We start from the raw sequence: 12,573 nt of genomic DNA, 5'->3' as shown, positions 1-12,573 counted from the left end.
GATGGTGGTGTGTATTAGGCACTTACTATGGGCCAAGCACTGTTCTAAGCGCTGGGGTACATAATAATGATGGTATTTGTTAAGTGCTTTCAATGGGCCAAGCACTGTTCTCCACCGCCATCCCCCCACCAAACACAAACTCAAGCCACCCCGAGCCGGAGGACCAGTCCCCTATCTCCCCACCGCCATTTTGCACCTTCCCCACCCTTCAAGGGTCAGTGAGGGCCTCTGGGAACCCCCTAAGGGAGGCCCCTCAGGGGCGACCCCCGGCCAACCCCCGATGATGGTGGTGTTTGTTAAGTGCTTACTATGGGCCAAGCACTGTTCTAAGCCCTGGGGGAGCTAATAATGATGGTATTTGTTAAGCACTTACTATGGGCCAAGCACTGGTCTAAGCCCTGGGGGAGATTATATTGATGGTCTTTGTTAAGCGCTTACTATGGGCCAAGCACTCTTCTAAGCACTGGGGGAGATACAGGGTCATCACGTTGGCCCCCATGGGGCTCACATCCCCGTTTTCCAGATGAGGGAACTGAGGCCCAGAGAAGAATAATAATGATGGTATTTGTTAAGCGCTTAGTATGTGCCAAGCACTGTTCTAAGCGCTGCGGGGGGATTCAAGGACATCAGGTTGTCTTACATTGGGCTCACAGTCTTAATCCCCATTTTACAGATGAGGTAACAGGCACAGAGAAGTTAAGTGATTTGCCCAAAGACACCCAGCTGACAAGTGGCGGAGCCGGGATTAGAACCCACGACCTCTAACTCCCAAGCCCAGGCTCTTGCCACTAAGCCACGCTACTTCTCTAACCGCACTCACACCCCAATAAGGGATGAAGGGCCCAAGAGAGGAGGGGGAACCCATCCGGCCAAAGTCAAGCCCAAACCCCTCACCCCCGAGCCCACCCTGACTCCCAAACCCCCAGGCCCAGCCCTGCAGGAGCTGGAGATGACGATGATGGTTGTGGTGTTTGCTAAGCGCTTACTCTGTGCCAGGCACTGTAGTAAACGCTGGGGTAGATATAAGTTAATCAGGTTGGACGCAATCCCTGTCCCGCACGGGGTTCACAGTCTTTGAGGGAGCCGAGAAGTGACTTGCCTAAGGTCCCGGGCAAGTGACTTGCCTAAGGAGAGTGGAATGGGGCTGCAGCAGCCTCCAGGAGGAAATGGGATCCATGGGAATCCTAGAGAAGGAGAGAGAAAAGGAGGGAAAAAAACCTTTTCCTCTCAACTCCTCACCCTCATCTCTGGGCCAACCAAGGCATGGAAAAGGACAGTGGGGCAGCAGGAGGCTTCTCACATCAGATGCATGCCCAAGGTATTCCTCAACCTCTTGGCCCAACTTATGTTGCCAACTTGTACTTCCCAAGCACTTAGTACAGTGCACTGCACACAGTAAGCGCTCAATAAATACGATTGATTGATTGATTGATTGGCCCACCCCTGCCCCTCATCCCACCTGCACTGCTTTCCTCGCCTTACCCCCACATTTATTTTAAAAACCTTCCACACCTTCCCCGCTCCCCCACCTCCCCCCTACATCCCCTTCCACCTTCCCTACCCCCAGCCAGACTGTGACAACCACCATCTCCGCCACCCTCTCAACATGGCCTTGAGTCACCGTACCGGGAAGGAGGAGAAATCTGCCTACAAGCGACTCTGCCTCGACCCAAAGTAAGGAGACTGGGAGAGGGGAGAAGTCCTGCGGGTTGCAGGGCTTTATTCAGTTTTACCAGAGTAAAAACATAAATTGTTCAACTGTGCACATGAGTCGAATGCTGCCAGCAAAAGCCATTCATGAAAATGGACATTAAATCCATCTCTGTGTTCACGGATCTAATGCGCACCTGTGTGGTTTGCCACAAACGGCCTTCTTGGGACAGCTGGGGTCCAAAATAGGGAGCTGGAATTGAGGAACACACTTCCCATTTTTAATTCACCAGCTTCTTGGAAATCTGCTAAAGGGAAGATGATAATAATAGTGGTATTTGTTGTGTCCACTGTGTGCCAAGTGCTGTACTAAGCACTAGAGTAGATGCAAGATAATCGGGTTGGATGCAGTCGTTGTCCCACCTGAGGCTCATAGTTTAAGAGGCAGGGAGAACAGGTATCATCCCCATATTTAGATGAGGAAACAGAAACCCAGAGAAATTAAGTGACTTCCCCAAATTCACACAGCAGGAAATTAATCAGGCCAGAATTAGAACTTCCAGGCCTGTGCTCTTTCCAATAGACCACACTGCTTCCCTAAAGTAAAAACAGTAGCTTTCCTGGTCCCTTATTTGAGATGGCAAAGGTAGGAAGAGCAAGTGCTCTGTATGCATTATAAACCCATTAGAGTGTAAATTCCTCAGGGCAGGAATCAAGTTTCTCTCAGTTACACTGATTTAGGTGCTTAGGAACATAAAATAGAAGTAAAAGGCCTGGGACTCAGAGGGACCTGGGTTTGAATCCTGCTTTTTCACTTGTCACACTGCTTGCCATGTAGAATGACTTGCCCAAAGTCACACAGCTGACAATTGGCGGAGCGGGAATTTGAACCCATGACCTCTGACTCCAAAGCCCAGGCTCTTTTCCACTGTGCCACACTGCTTCATGATAATGTAGTTACCTCATGATAATGTTGGGTAGGGAACAATATGTTAAAACTAGGAGACTAACTCAATCACAAATAGTGATGTCATTTGTTAAGCGCTTACTATGTACAAAGCACTGTTGTAAGCGCTGGGGAAGCGGTCGATAGAAAAACCTCTATTTTAAGATTCAAAAAATCGTACTGAATGAGTGACTGACAACCAACTTGAGTTCCCAACTTGTACTTCCCAAGAGCTTAGTACAGTGCTCTGCACACAATAAGCGCTCAATAAATACGATTGAATGAATGAACTTGTCTGCTGTGTGACCTTGGGCAAGTCACTTAACTTCTCTGTGCCTCAGTTACCTCATCTGTAAATCGAGGATTAAGACTTGAAGACCTTTCACTCTAACGGGTTTCCAGTGCGTATTAATAGTATTACTATGTAGATCATTCCCATCCAGGTCAAACTCTGAATCAACCCTTCATAAGATTGTGATTAAAATTAGCCCAGATTCAGGCACTCCAGTATTTGGAATCAAATCATCTTTTTAGATGGTAAATCCAATGGGGGCAGGGACCATGTTTACTCCCCACCTCTGTATTTTCTCCCAGCGCTTAGTACAGTGCTCTGCACACAGTGAAAACTTAATAATAAGTATGATTACTACTACCTTCTCCCTTTCACCCAAATACGAGTAGCCCTTCCACTGGTCCAGTAGAAAGAGCACTGCTCTGGGAATGAGTAGACTTGAGTTCCAGTCCCAGTCCTCCCTGAAATTGGCTAATGGGGCTGAGGACCACACTTCACGGGCACTTCACAGTGTGTTGCATTTCTGCCTGCCCCTGTGGGGACCCAACTGTTAGGATCAAGAGAGTGTGAGTCCTCCAATCAACTCTTCTATGCAGCTTCTTATTTCTGAAGTCTCTAGACCAAGGCTTACCTGCTGTCCCCCCTGTTAGAGACCCCATCCACTGATGAACCTGTTTTCTGCTCTGAATGAGCACTACTCCTTCACTGTTGGGTAGGGACTGTCTCTATATGTTGCCAATTTGTATTTCCCAATCTCTTAGTACAGTGCTCTGCACACAGTAAGCGCTCAGTAAATACGATTGATGATGGTGCAGAAGACAGCTGAAGTTGAAATGGATGTATATACACTTAAAAACACTGGGGCATATTTATCATTTACCTGACCGTGGGATGGAGGGTTGGGGAGGAAGGGGATACACGGTACTGCTTTGAAAGGTCGCCCCAGGAAACATACGTCTAATTGTCGGAATACGTATCCGTAATGTTGATTTGTTAGTGGTTCCTGCCTTTCCTGCTTTTCCTTTCCTCCCCCAAGATCTCCTTTTGGAGAGAGATTGTCTCTAATTAATTTTACTTTAGGCAGTCTTTAAAACCTACTGTAGAACTCTGCGATGTAGGTACAAATGAGTTACTTTGATGTTGACGGTGGAGGTCCCTGGGATCGCCGGACTTGTTTAGAGTACTGAAAATACATGACTCGTCCCTCTCTGGCTCTTTTCTGGGACTATGTGTTTTACGCCAGTGAAAGGAACTGGGATTAGTTAAACTGGAGTTGAGAAGAGAAGACCAAGGGGAAAGCTAATTATTATCCTTCAAGGATATGAATCATTTTGGGGCAAACTAAGAGAAATGGTATTTTCTGAGCACTGGGCGCAGTGCACTGTACTGAGAATTTGGGAGGAGCAAAATAAGCAAGTGACACATTCCCTGCCCACACAGAATTTATAGAATTTACAGAATGGGAGAGGCGGACCTGAAGGTATTTACAAATAGAGTAATCAAAGGAACTAATTGAATGTACAATTGAATAGCATATCCACAGAAGTGCTCAGGATTGGTGGTCTTCATCTCTGTTGAAGAATAGGACAGAGAGGGATGAGCTAAAATTGCAGAAAGAGGCTACGGGGAAAATTTTCCTGGCAGGATTGTGAAGGTTGAACCCTGAAATGGGTTTAACGAGGGAAATTGTTAAACCCAGAAGCAGCATGGCTTCTAGACAGAGCACGGGCTTGGGAGTTAGAAGGATTTTGGTTGTAATCCGGCTCTGCCACTAGTCTGCTGTGTGACCTTGGGCAAGGCACTTAATTTCACGGTGCCTCAGCTACCTCATCTGTAAAATGGGCTTTAAGGCTGTGAGCCCCATGTGGGACAGGGACTACGTCCAATCTGATTATGGTGTATCTACCCCAGTGCTTAGTACAGTGTCTGGCACATAGTAAGCGCTTAACAAATACCATAAAAAAAGAATTATGGAGATTTTATTCTCGGGATAGGAATGCTTATCGACGGGCTGGACTGAAGGCAGGGAGATGGCTTTGTTGATGATTTCTTGAGGCTCCTTAAAGCCCAGAGTCTGCGATTTGATATTGCCACAAAAAATGAGCAGTTGAGCACAGGAAATTGCATTGTGACATTAAAACATAGAAGTGGGCTGAAGGAATCAAAAGGTCACTGAACTATCTGCCACCTGGTGCTTCTGTGGGCTTCCTGGGTTGAAAGTGATTTTGGCCTGACCCGCCCCGGATGTCTCAGGGCAAATTGATGGAGTGTCTCTCCCGTCGGGAATAGTCAGTCAGTCAGTCGGATTTATTGGGCATTTACTGTGTGAAGAGCACCGTACCAAGTGCTTGGGAGACTCCGGAATAACAACAAACAGACACATTCTGTGCCCACAATAAGCTGACAGTCTAGAGGGGGAGATGGACATTAATATAAATAAATCACAGATATGTACATATGTGCTGTGGGGCTGGGAGGGGCAGGGGAGCAAGTATAATGGGAGCAAGTCAGGGTGATGCAGAAGGGAGTGGGAGAGGAGGAAAGGAGGGCTTAGTCAGGGAAGGCCTCTTGGAGAAGATGTGTCTTCAATAAGGCTTTGAAGGGGGGGAAAGTAATTGTCTGATGGATATGAGGAGGGAGAGCATTCCAGGCCAGAGTCAGGATGTGGGCGAGAGTTAGGTGGCAAGAAAGATGAGACGGGGGTACAGTAAGGTTAGCATTAAATGAGTGAAGCGTGCGGGCTGGGCTGTAGTAGAAGAGGTCAAGGTGATTGAGTGCTTTAAAACCAGCGGTGAGGAGTTTCTGTTTGATGCAGAAGTGCACGGGCAACCACTGGACGTTCTTGAGAAGAGGGGAAACATGGCCTGAACGTTTTTGTAGAAAAATGAACCAGGCAGCAGAGTGAAGTATGGACGAGAGTGGGGAAAGCCAGGAGGCTGGGAGGTCAGCAAGGAGGCTGAAACAATAATCAAGGCAGGGAAGGATAAGTGGTTGGATTAACGTGTAGCAGTTTGTATGGAGAGTTTAGGGCAGATTTTAGCAATGTTGCGGAGGTCAAACCGATAGGATTTAATGATGGATTGAATATGTGGGTTGAGCAAGAGAGAGGAGTCAAGGATAATGCCAAGGTTACGGGCTTGTGAGACAGGAAGGATGGTGGTGCCGTCTACGGTGATAGGAAAGTCGGGGGGAGGACAGGGTTTGGGTGGGAAGATAAGGAGTTCTGCTTTAGACATGTTAAGCTTGAGGTGACAGGAGGACATCCAAGTAAGAAATGTGAGACTGCAGAGAGGGAGAGAGATCAAGGCTGGAGATGTAGATTTGGGTATCATCCACATAGAGGTGATAGTTGAAGCCCTGTGAGCCAGTGAGTTCTCCAAAGGAGTGGGTGTAGATGGAGAATAGAAGGGGATCCAGAACTGTGCAGGCCAGCTAGGGGATGAGAGGCAGAGGAGAAGCCTGTGAAAGAGACTGAGAATGAACAGCCAGAGAGATAGGAAGAGAACCAGGAGAGGACAGTGTCGGGGAAGCCAGGTTGGATAATGTTTCCAGGAGAAGGGGGTGGTCGATTGTGTCAAAGGCAGATGAGAGGTCAAGGAGGAGTAGGATGGAGTAGAGGTTGTTGGATGTGGAGAGAAGGAGATCACTTGTGACCTTTGAGAGGGTGGTTTCTGTGAAGTGAAGGGAACGCAAGTCAGATTAGAGGGGGTCCAGGAGAGGATTGGAGGAGAGGAACTTGAGACAACAACTCATTCAAAGGAGTTTGGAGAGGAAAGGTAGGAGGAAGATGTATTGTACTTTCCCAAGCGCTTAATACAGTGCTCTGCATACAGTAAGCACTTAATAAATACGAATGAATGAATGAATGGATGACAATTACTGGAGGGAGCTGTGGGGTCAAGGGAGAGCATTTTTAGTAGAGGGGAGGCATGGGCGTGTTTGAAAACAGTGAGAAAGAAGCCATTGGACAGCGAACAGTTGAAGATGGCAGGAGGGGTAAGTGTTTGGACAAGGTGTGACGGAATGGGGTCGGACGCGCAGGTGGAAGAGGTGGATTTTGAGAGGAGGCAGGAGATCTCTGGAGATACTGCTGGAGAAGATGGGAGAGTTGAAGGAGGGGCAGGAGCGGGGAAGGAATGGGGAGGGGCAGATCCCTCCTGATAGTGTCAATTTTCGCAATAAAGTAGGTGGGCAGATCGTTAGGGTGAAGGGATGGGGGAGACGGGGGGTTTGAGGAAGGAGTTGGAAAATTTGGCGAGGGCGATGGGCACAGTGGGGGTTCCAAGGCTTCAGGATCAAGAACCTGCATGAAGGAATTGATCATCGTGATAGTGGTTTGTGCAGTGTCACCTATACTCTCCCTTCTCTGTTATTTTATTTAATAGTATTTGTTGAGCACTTACTATGTGCCAGATACCATACTAAACACTGAGTAGATACAAGCTAATCAGGGTGGACACAGTCCATGTCCCACATGGGGCTCACAGTCTTAATCCCCATTTTACAGATGAGGAAACTGTAGCCTGGGGAAGTTGAATGATTTGCCTGAGATCCCACAACAAGCAGGTAGTGGAGCTGGGATTAGAACCCAGGTCCTTCTGACTCCCAGCCCCATCTCTATCTACTAGGCCAGACTGCTGGGTTCTAATCCCGGCTCTGCCACTTGTCTGCTGTGTGACCTCAGGCAAGTCACTTCACTTCTCTGAACCTCACTTCCCTCATCTACAAAATGGGGATTAAGACTGTGAGCCCCATGTGGGACAGGGACTGTGTCTGACCTGATTACTTTCGATCTACCCCAGTGCTTGGAACAGTGTTCAGCACAAAGGAAACAATACAATAAATACAATACGTAGACATAATCTCTGTTTTAAATGAGCTTGGAGTGAAGCGGGGGAGGCGGATATTAAAATAAACTATGGATCGGGGAAGCAGTCGAGGAGAGTAGTAATAATTGTGGTATTTGTTGAGCATTTTCTAGGCAATGTGCTAAGCGCTGGAGTAGATGGAAGGTAATCCAATCAGACAGTCCCTGTCCCAAATAGATCTCATATGTATGTATGGTACTGCGGGGCTCAGGGGTCGGATGTGTGGCTAAGTGCAGAGGTGACACAGTGGGAAGGGAAATTGTTGGGGGAGATGAGGGACCAGTCAGGAAAAGGCTTTCTGAAGGAGGTGTGATTCTAATAAGACTTTAAAGATGGAGGGAGTAGTGATCTGCCGGATATTAGTGGGGAGGGAGTTCCAAGAAGGAGGGAGGCCGTAACCCAGGGGTCAACGGCGAGAGATGAGAGCAAAGCACAGTGAGTAGGCTAGTATTATAGGAGTAAAGTGTGCAGCCTGGGTTGAACTGGGAAAGGAGTAAGGATAAGTATGGGGAAATGGGAATAGAGTACCTTAAAGCCAATGGAGAGGTGTTTCTGCTTTGTGTGAGATGGAAGAGCATCCACTGGAGGATTTCTAGGAGCAGGGAGACGTGTAATTAAAAGGATGTGTTATTTTGGTAAACATGGCACATTAGATATGCACTTGGATCTGTGACTTTTGGGCATTTGCTATTCGCCCCGCCCTCAACCCCACAACACTTTTGTACAGGTCTATAAATTACGTCATTTATTTAGTTATTTTAATGTCTGACTTCCCCTATAGACTTTAAGCTCACTGTGGGCAGGGAAAGTATCTACCAACTCTGATAATAATAATAATAATAATGATGGCATTTGTTAAGCGCTTACTATGTGCAAAGCATTGTTCTAAGCGCTGGGGGGGATACAATGTGATTAAGTTGTCCCACGTGGGGCTCACAGTCTTAATCCCCATTTTTACAGATGAGGTAACTGAGGCTCAGAGAAGTTAAGTGACTTGCCCAAGGTCACACAGCAGACTTGTGGTGGAGCCGGGATTCGAACCCATGACCTCTGACTCCAAAGCCTGTGCTCTTTCCACTGAGCCACACTGCTTCTGATGCATTGTACTCTCCCAAGTACTTAGTACAGTCCTGTGCACACAGTAAGTGCTCAATAAACACTATTGGTGATGGTTGATAGGCATGTATATAAATCTATGTTTTCCACTAAAAGCATTTTTTAATGGTATGAAGTGCTTACTATGTATGAGGCACTGTGCTAAGCACTGGAGTAGATACAAGAAAATCAGGTTGGACACAGTCTGCGTCCCACATGGGTCTCGCATTCTTAATCCCCATTATACAGGTGAGATAACTGAGATACAGAGAAGTTAAGTGACTTGCCCAGAGTCACACAGCAGACAAGGGGCAGTAGAACCCAGGTAGGTCCCTCTTACTCCCAGGCCCACCTCTATCCACTAGATCACACCACTTCTCCATATTGTTGTTGGAAACCTCTTTTTGACTGGATTTCCCACCATGGATTCCATCCATTATTTAGGACTCAGAATCTGGCAAATGGAAGAAGAAATTTGCTGGAGTACAGCAAATTCAAATCATGCTGCAAGGCATTCAGTGGTCAATTCTGAGCTTCATAGGAAGGCTACAAGCTAAAAAGAGAAGAGAAGAGAAGGAAAGGTTGTTTGGCAGGGAAATTAGTGCTATAATTTTTGTACTGATCGACCTGGTTCTTCAAAGGGAGATACGTTATTCACAAGGTCTGTTTGTGGAAGTTAATAATTTTGTATGTTACATTTAGACATAGTGTATATTACTTAATGATTTGAAGGCTGGAGAGTAAGAGTAATAATAACAATAATTGTGTTATTTGTTAAGCGCTTGCTATGTGCTGGGGTAGATACAGGATACTCTGGTTGGACACAGTCCATGTCCCATGTGGGGCTCACGGTCTTAATCTCCATTTTACAGATGACCTAACTGGGATAAAGAGAGGTTAAGTGACTTGCCCAAGATCATACAGCAGACATACGGCAAAGCCCGGATTAGAACCCACATCCTCGGACTCCCATTCCCATGATCTTTCCGCTAGGCTATGCTGTTTCCATTATAGCACCATCCCCTTTAAATATCTATATTAACCAATTTCTAATGAAATTAATTATGCAACTATAAAATCCACACTAGCAAATGTAACCACCTCATATATTTAATGGGCTTCCTTTATTTTTACTACTAGAGTCTGCAGATCTTTGTAATTTTTTTTTGGCATTTCCCAAAGTTAGAAATATTTCTCCTATTTTCCTAAAACCATATCAGTTCCACATTCAGACCTCCTCCTTACCTGCCTTTTGTCCCACATACGTCCTCCGCACAGTTGTCGAGTCCCGAGTGGCCAACTTGTTACTGGAGATTATATTAGAGGGTTCATGTTTCGGGGCCGCCGAGGAAACGATCGCCACAACTTAGTCGGAAATTAGGTATTTTACCATACAGCATGCCATCCACAGAAAATCAGAGATTCAGCTATAGCAGCAAACACAACTGTACCCCGCCCAACCCGGGCAGAAAGTTTTCCTACCACGAGGCGATCGCTTAGTCTCGCCTGGTGTATCATGGTTCAGTGGAAAGAGCACGGGTTTGGGAGTCAGAGGTCATGGGTTCTAATTCCGGCTCCGCCGCTTGTCAGCTGTGCGACTTTGGGGAAGTCACTTCACTTCTCTATGCCTTAGTTACCTCACCTGGAAAATGGGGATTAAGACTGTGAGCCCCACGTGGGACAACCTGATCACCTTGTGCCCCCCCCAGCGCTTAGAGCAGTGCTTCGCACATAGTAAGCGCTTAACAAATACCATCATTATTATTGAGCTGGACCGGCGAGGGCATCCCCGGCCTAAGAGGTCCCTCGGCCCGGGCTCACTCTCTGCCTTCCCTTCGGAGGACGAGAAGCAGCACGAGTCTCGTTTCCCCCCTTCTTAAACCATTCTTGTTGGCCGGAACTTCGAACTTCTTCCAGATATGCCCCAATCTATTACTATGAAATTGTTTGCTCGGTTTTAGCATTTTGGGCAAGTAATGTGCTGGAGCTTGGTGTCGGGGTTGGCCGAGGGCCGGAGGGCCACGTCTCACCAAGCAAGGCCAAGCCCAGAAATCATGCTGTTGCCGCCACCGAGTCTGCTTCTGCGGGCACTTTGGAAAGACCGCTGCAGCTCGGGCAGGGGAAATCCGATAGCGGCCGAAGAGGTTCGGCCAGCCAGCCCCACACCGCTCCCCAGTTAGGATGGTGGCCCAGTCCAGAGGGGCCGTCTCCTCGGAGCCTCAGTTTCCTCATTTATAAACTGGAGATTAAGTAGCTGCTTCCCCTCCCCTTGGACTGTGGCACCCCATCTGGGACAGGGACTAGGTTACCTCTGATTGTCTACCCCAGAGCTTGGCACACAGTAAGCACTTAATACCATGATGACGATGATTACTGTTAGCTGCTACAACCCTGAAGGTCTTTTGGGGGTAGTAGCACCAGCGTAAAGGTGACGATTAGACTCACCTCCCTCCACAGCACACATGCAGTATCGTAGCCACAGCGATGCCTAGCTAGTTGTGAGCTGGTGGGTTTTTAAAACCCACTCCTTCCCTACTCTTCCCTCCCCCGCCATACATCCTGCCCAGTTGTTTCCCAGAGCCAGCAGACATACTTGGGTTCTCCCCCTAGAAATAAACCTACATTCATTCAATCGTATTTATTGAGCACTTACTGTGTGCAGAGCACTGTACTAACCTACATCCCACAACTACTCGTTTTTAGCTAACCCTCTTTCGTTATAACTTCTGGATAGAATGACCAGAGATCCCCTTTTGGTGAAATAATTGATTTTTTCCCACTTCCCCTCCGGAGTTCCAAGAACCCTTCTGGAATATCACTTTATCCCTTTTTCCCATTCTGTAAAGTGTATGTGGTGGGGGGCGGGGGCACGTAAAGAAGGAGCAACAGGCATCCTCTCTAGCTGCTTGTTTGTTAATGGTGTATGTGAAGCACTCACCTACATGCTAGGCAATGTCCTGGTGTGGACACAAGCAAGTTGGGTTTGATATAGTCTCTGTCTCATGTGAGGCTCACAGTCTCAATCCTCATTTTATAGATGAGGTAACTGAGGCCCAGAGAAGTGAAGTGACTTTCCCAAGGCCACACAACAGGCAAGTGGCAGAGCCGCTTCTACATCACAAAGGCCTTCAACTCCCTCCCAACTCCCTGAAATGCAGGGAAGCCTCTAGCCTGTGGCCATATGAGTATATTTTGAGCCCCACTCATATTACTTTCCATAGCCAACCAGTTGTTTCTTTAAATCTTTTTTTATAAAAGTCTCTGCACTTTTATGGACTTGCCTAGGAAACAGCGCTCCATCTTGCTCACAGCCAGAGACAGGATTTGGGGAAGCAGCACTGGCAGCTGTTCCAGAGGGAACAAGGGGCCAGTTTCCTTGAAAAACATGCCTTGTGGAGAAACGTGGGAATAAACAGATGAAGCTGTTGGCATCAGCAGCTAATGGTTAATCACAGGCTGCTGGTAAGTCGCAGGGTAGCATCCAATAGGTTTGAAAGCCTTCCAACCAAACACTGAACTGGAAAGCGCGAGCTGGGCTTCGTGTCTACTGGTGGCATGGGTCGCTCGGCATCAAACCCAGTGTTTAGTCTGAGAAAGAGTGCCAGGAATACCCAGGGCACAGTGCAGCAGTGCCCACAGGTCCAGGCTCACTTTCCGGCTCTTAGAAGCGGTTAAGCTTAACAGTTTTTGCCAACAATCAGCCTCAAAAGTAGAGCAGGTTC

The 12,573-nt window shown here is 47.4% G+C and overlaps 1 long non-coding RNA gene across 1 annotated transcript in view; it reads left to right on the top strand.

Moving 5' to 3' along the window:
• Positions 1-1,609: 1,609 nt before the first annotated feature.
• The window catches only part of LOC119931721, a 56,433-nt gene continuing 45,469 nt past the window's right edge, over positions 1,610-12,573 (top strand). The window contains exon 1 of the long non-coding RNA XR_005452151.1: positions 1,610-1,674. This is a non-coding gene — a long non-coding RNA (uncharacterized LOC119931721). The remainder of the gene's footprint in view (positions 1,675-12,573) is intronic.

This window comes from Tachyglossus aculeatus, chromosome 8 (assembly GCF_015852505.1).
Source record: "Tachyglossus aculeatus isolate mTacAcu1 chromosome 8, mTacAcu1.pri, whole genome shotgun sequence".
Lineage (NCBI taxonomy): Eukaryota > Metazoa > Chordata > Mammalia > Monotremata > Tachyglossidae > Tachyglossus > Tachyglossus aculeatus.
The sequence above is the reverse complement of the archived record's forward strand: the minus strand, read 5'-3'. Positions and strand labels throughout refer to the sequence as shown.